Here is a 6,756-nt window from a genome sequence, read left to right as displayed (position 1 = left end):
TTTCTAACTAGGCACATTTTTACCTTACTTCCCTTGGTTACTAGAACCCATGGGCTTATTATGTCTACTATGGTTACTAGGTTTCACCTGGTTACTAGGCCTCACATGATTATTACAAGTCCCAAGGTTACTAGGCCTCCCAATGAGTGCCAAGTTCTGAAAAGTGTAGCAGGTCTCTCTTGTTTTAAGGGGCTATCATGTTGTCTAGGCCTCTTATGCTTACCAAATCTCCCATGCTTACTAGTCTTCCTAGGATTTACAGGACTCCAGGGCTTAACAGGCCTCAAACTTACCTAATTGTCCATGCTTACTAGGTCTCTCAAACTTACCAGGTGTTTCATGGTTAATAGTCTTCAGTTGCTAATTAGATCTTGACTACTTACCAGACTGCCCCTAGTAGGCCTCATGTGCTTATTATGCTTCCTATGGTTACTAGGTTTCACCTGGTTTCTAGGCCTCACAAATTCACCAGAGTTCACAGGGTTATTGTACCTCCCCATGATTACTAGGACTCCTATGAATTCCAGGTCCTGAGAAGTTTACCAGGCCTATCATTTTATGTAGCCCTCTTAGGCCTCCTATGCTTACCAGGCCTCCTAAGCATTCCAGGCCTCCCAGGCTTAGCAGATCTCAAACATTTGCCAAGTCTATCATACTTACCAAGACATGCTAGGCTCCTGCCTGTATGGTTCAGGATTCTCAGTTTCAGATGGATGTATGGGCATAGGTGGCAGGAGAATTAGGTAGCAAATACTAAATTTTTATTTTCTTGCCTGCTTGGTACCTCCTGACTGACCAAAGGAAAATTATATTGCTTGCTTCGGGTCCTAGAGCTGACAGGCCCCTAGGTTTCTTTCCTAATGTTAAGAGGTTACCTTGTATGTATCTCTTAGACCACCAATCCCTTGACTACAGTATGTCCTTTCCACAGTGGCTACAATACCCTAGAAATCTTTGTGGCTCATAGCAATCAGAACCTGCTCCTTCTTTTCTATGATTACCATAGTTTCTAGAGTCAATGTAACTGTTATTTTGAGCTTGGGCTCGGCCTTACAATTTCTTTGGAAATAACCAAATTCACCACAATTAAAACATCGAGCACTTTGGTTCCTGATATTTATGATTTGCCTTATGATCTTGGCATTATGCCCATGATAACTGATGCCAGTTGTCTTCCTTATACATTCATCTATATGGGCTCCTCATGTTTTCAATGGTCTAACTGCTCTCTTACACTCAGTGTTTGCATTCTCAACGGCCAAGATTGCGATCAATGACTGTCTGGTTTCAGGGTCTGATATAGCTCTATTTATAGCTGAACCCAATCTCTGTAAGAAGTGTAAGAAGTGAAGAACTCTGTATTACCTTAGTAAATGAGGTAGATTGTTTCTCAGGCTACTCATTTATATCCCAAGCTCTTAAAGCTGTATTATGACATTATGTTATCAGCAGATCATATTTGTTCTTGTACCTTAGCATAACACCCTTCCCCAAGCATTTGGGGGATCCCTTGATAAATACATTACTCTATTTTGTGGCTTCATGCCTCCACCAGGACAATTGCTATTGCTGACCAGCTTCTAGAACAGCTGACACAACTCCTTTTGAATCTTGGGGAATAACTGTTTTCTCAGTAGCCCAGTACTTAATATTTCCTTAACACATAGAGAATTCAATTCATACAATATCACAGCCTCTTTAAATGCTTTACTTATTATTTATTTATTTATTTATTTATTTATTTATTTTTGGTTTTTTCTTTTTTCTGTTTCTTTTTTTTTGTTTTTGTTTTTGTTTTTTGTTTTTCGAGACAGGATTTCTCTGTGTAGCCCTGGCTGTCCTGGAACTCACTCTGTAGACCAGGCAGGCCTTGAACTCGGAAATCCACCTGCCTCTGCCTCCCAAGTGCTGGAATTAAAGGGGTGTGCCACCACCGCCCAGCTTCTTTAAATACTTTAAATTTAGCAATTCTATCAGTTGTCAGGCCTACTCATAAGCTTGTTCACCATCATTAGCAGGCATATACTACACAAAGACTGGGAAAGCTTAAAGTACCTGTGTAGTGCCAAACAAATCCTTTAGTGGTGCATTTCGTTGCATATTAATATGTTGTTCCTGTAGCACATACTGCTCTTCCCAGTCCCTTGTCTCACTTACCTGCTTTGGGTACCTGGTAGTGAAAGTACTTGGAGCAGGGCAGGGCAGCAATTTACCTTCGAGCTTAGTTTGCTTCCCTTTTTCATTGAGCAGTACATTCTTAGTTTCATTCACCAACTCTGAACTCCACTGTTCTCCTCCCACTGGCTCTTTTTCCTTTCCAAATATTTCTACCTCTACTTTGAAACTCTATACTTGCATAGCCAACTCTGCAATCCTTTTTAATATAGGAGAATTGAATGAAACATCTGATATTTCATCTTTGCCTCCAATCTTTTCCAAAACAGTATACATGAAGACTATGAAGCAAAACCAGAAAATCTACTCCAAGATTCCAGTAGGAGACCACCCAGTGGCAGTGGCTGCCATTTTGCCAACCTCCTTAAGCAACATTGCTAACCCTCATAATCTGCCATTTCCTCTATCACATTAGAAGCACAGTTACCCATTATGCCTAAGCCATGTTGGGCACCATCTGTAGGCATATATATTTCACAACCTGCAAACACCAACCATTAAACAGCAGCTGCAATCCAGTCCACTGGGAAGGCACCATAAAGAATGCAGCAAGGGCAGTTCAGTCCAGATGAAATTGTGAGGCTTCCCCACCAGCCTGTGTCTGCTGAAGTGGCAAAAAGCTGCAGGAACCTCACCAAAAGTTCTTTGGTGAGTTTCTCTACACTACAAGCAAAGCTCAGCAACACAATGTAAAGCTCAGCAACACAATATATGCATGCCATCAGTGAAAATTAGTGTGACTGAGCAAGGCAAATCAATGCTTGAACTCCTACTGTCTGTGGGGTCATAATTATATTCTTTCTAAACACACATTCTTTCAGGTGTTTGCTATAGCCAGTGTCTCCCGAGCTCCAGCTCTCTTGGTATATCCAACGATCTGTGGTGCATGAGGGCCAGAGTGGAGACTTCGAGTTCCTTACTCCTGCCCCGCCACCTCCACCCGGGTGGCCAACTCCTGTCCCACAGTGGTTCTGGTTCAAGTTCTGGTTCCATAGAGTTCTGCACCAGTCTCCCAAGGTCTAGAGGAGTGCGGGTTTTCCAACCAACAAACCAACCAAACAAAAACAAACAAAAACCCACCAACCCAACGAAGCCACACATCAGCATCTAGACCTATAACTTTCCCTAAACAAGATTCCTAGACATCAGTGGAAAAGCACAGCCAGGACAATATGTCTCCACCTGAGTCCAACAGCCTCACCACAGCAGGCAATGAATATTCCAATATAGCTGATACACAAGAAAAAAACCCTTATTATGATTACGATAAAAGGGCTTAAAGAGGAAATTAATAAATTTCTTAAAGAAATCCAAGAAAACACAAACAGGTAAGGAAACAAAATTGTTCAAGACTTGAAAAGGTAAACAGATTCAATTTAAAAAATGAGGAAATTCTGGAGATGATAAATGTGGGAAACATAAAAGGAATTACAAAATACAGCCAAATACAAATGATGGAAGACATAATCTCAAGAACTGAAGTATAATAGGAAAAAAATGGATACTTCATTTAAAGAAAATGTTAATTCTAAGAAATTCTTGGTATGAAACATTCCACAAAATCTGGGTTACTATGAATAGACTAAATCTAAGAATAATAGGAATGGAGGAAGGAGAAGAAACCCAGGTAAAAGGGCCAGAAAATATTTTAAACAAAATCATGGGAGAAAAATTCCCTAGCCTAAAAAAGGAGATGATTATCGATGTACAAGAAGCAAACAGAACAGAAAAAGACTAGAACATAAAAAAAGAACCTCAGTACATAATAATCGAAATCGATGCACTAAATGTACAGAACCTAGAAAGAACATTAAAATCTCCCAGAGGAAAAGACCTAGTTACATAAAAAGGCAGACTTCTCAATTGAGATGCTCCATGCCAAAAGGGCCTGGGGAGATGTGCTGCAGACTTACACCACAGGTGCCAGCCCAAGCTACTATACCTCAACAAACCTTTTGATTACCATAGAAGGAGAAAATTTTAAAAATCATGATAAAATGAAATTTAAGCAATATAATTGACAAATCCAGTTCCATAGAAGATGCTAGAAGGAAAACTACAATCCAAAGATGTTTATTATAAGCATGAATTCACAGGGAATAAATAATCTTAGATGAACCAAGACAAAAACAAGGGAAACATGCACACACTACTACTACCTCCTACAGCAGCACCAGCAGCAGCAGCAGCAAAATAATAGGAACCAACCATTATTGGTTATTGATATCTCATAAAATTAATAATCTCAATAAAAAAGTCATAGAATAACAGAACGGATGGGGAAACAGGATTTATTCTTCTGTGGCATACAAGTAATGCATGTCAACATCAAGGATAGACAATAACCTCAAGAGGTCGAAAAAGATATTTCAAGCAAATGGACCTAAGAAGTAAGCTATCATAGTCATTTTAACATGTGCCTAATTAGACTTTAAACCAAATCTAATCAGAGGAGATAGGGGAGGATACTACCTACTTGTCAAAGGAAAAATTCACTAAGGTGACATTTAAATTAACATCTGCATTCCAAACATAACGGCAAGCTTTAAAATAAGTACTACTACAGCTTAAATTACATACTAATCCTAACAAACTGATAGTGAGAGACTTCAATACTGCACTCTCAACAATAGGACAGGTCATCCAGACAAAAACTAAACAGAGAAATCCTGGAGCTAACAGACATTATAAGCCAAAAGGAATGTGTGTGTGTGTGTGTGTGTGTGTGTGTGTGTGTGTGTGTGTGTGTGTGTAATTTAAACCACACACAAAAGAATAAATCTGTTTCTCAGCATCTCATGGTACATTCTCAGAGATTGACAACATACTCAGTCACTAAGACAGTCTCAACAGATAAAAGAAATTTGAAATTACTTTCTGCATCCTAACAGACCACCATGTTTTAAAAGGTAATATAAACAACAAAAACAACAGAAAGCTTACCAAATGGTGGAAACTGAACAACCCTCTACTGAGTGAAAATGTATGAAGAAAATAAGAGAGAAGTAAAAGACTTTATAGAACCAAATGAAAATGAATACACAGCAATGTTCAATCTTAGATACAAGGAAAGAAGTTTTTAAAAAGTATATAGCACTAAACGTCCATATAAGAATTAATTAGTTAAATAACTGCACTTTGAAACATGAAAATATCTCATATTTACAATGAACAGTATACCTTAAAGGTCTAGAACAAAACACAGAAATCAAACCCAAATGGAGTAGAAGGCTAGGCATAATCAAACTTGGGTCTGAAATCAATGAAGGACAAGAAAAGATAACAATAGAAAAAAATCAATAAAATGAAGAGTTAGTACACTGAGAAAATGAGTAAGATCAATAAACCCTTATCCAAATTAAAAAAAAAAAGCCAAAGAGAATATCCAAATGAAACAAATCAAACATAGAAAAGGAGCAGACACTGACCAAATCCAGATAAACATAAGGAAAAACCTGTACTCCAGGTCTGTCTAGGCTGCCAGGTGCCCTGAGCACACCTTGGGCACAAACTCTGCAGCCAGTCCCACAATACCCAGAGGAAGCTTCACTTCCAGGTGATCTAACAAGCCCAGGATCACAGGATCCCAGAATCACAGGACCACAGAGACAACTTGACTGTAAGGAGTTCTGACACAACCAGGATCACAGGTAGGACAAGCTCCCGTCAGATTTAGCCAGGGCACCTAGCACTAAAGATAACCAGATGGCAGGAGGCAAGCATGAGAATATAAGCAACACAAACCAAGGTTACTTGGCATCATAAGAACCCAATACTCCTACCAGAGCAAGTCCTGGACACACCATCACACTGGAAAAACAAGATTCAAACATAAAATCACTACTCATCATGATGATACAGGACTATAAGGAAGACATAAAGAGCACCCTCAAAGAAATACAGGAGAACACAGGTAAAGAGCTAGAAGCCCTTCAAGAGGAAACACAAAAATCCCTTAAAGAACTACAGGAAAACACAATCAAACAGGTGAAGGAAATGAGCATAAACATCCAGAATTCAGAAAGGGAGGCAATCCTGGAGATAGAAAACGTAAGAAAGAAATCAGGAGTCATAGATGCAAACATCACCAACAGAATACAAAAGATAGGAGAGAGAATCTCAGGGGCAGAAGATACCATAGAAAACATTGACACAACAGTCAAAGAAAATGCAAAAAGCAAAAAGCTCCTAACCCAGAACATCCAGGAAATCCAGGATGCAATGAGAAGACCAAACCTAAGGATAATAGTTATAGAAGAGAGTGAAGACTCCTAAGGTAATGGGCCAGTAAATATCTTCAACAAAATTATAGAAGAAAACTTCCCTAACCTAAAGAAAGAGATGCCCATGAACATACAAGAAGTTCACAGAACTCCAAATAGACTGGACCAGAAAAGAAATTCCTCCTGTCACATAATAATCAAACCTCCAAATGCACTAAGCAAAGAATGAATTTTAAAAGCAGTAAGGGAAAAAGGTCAAGTAACATATAAAGACAGGCCTATCAGAATTTCACCAGACTTCTCAGCAGAGACTATGAAAACTAGAAGATCCTGGGCAGATGTCATACAGACCCTAAGA

This window comes from Mastomys coucha, chromosome X (assembly GCF_008632895.1).
Source record: "Mastomys coucha isolate ucsf_1 chromosome X, UCSF_Mcou_1, whole genome shotgun sequence".
Lineage (NCBI taxonomy): Eukaryota > Metazoa > Chordata > Mammalia > Rodentia > Muridae > Mastomys > Mastomys coucha.
The sequence above is the reverse complement of the archived record's forward strand: the minus strand, read 5'-3'. Positions refer to the sequence as shown.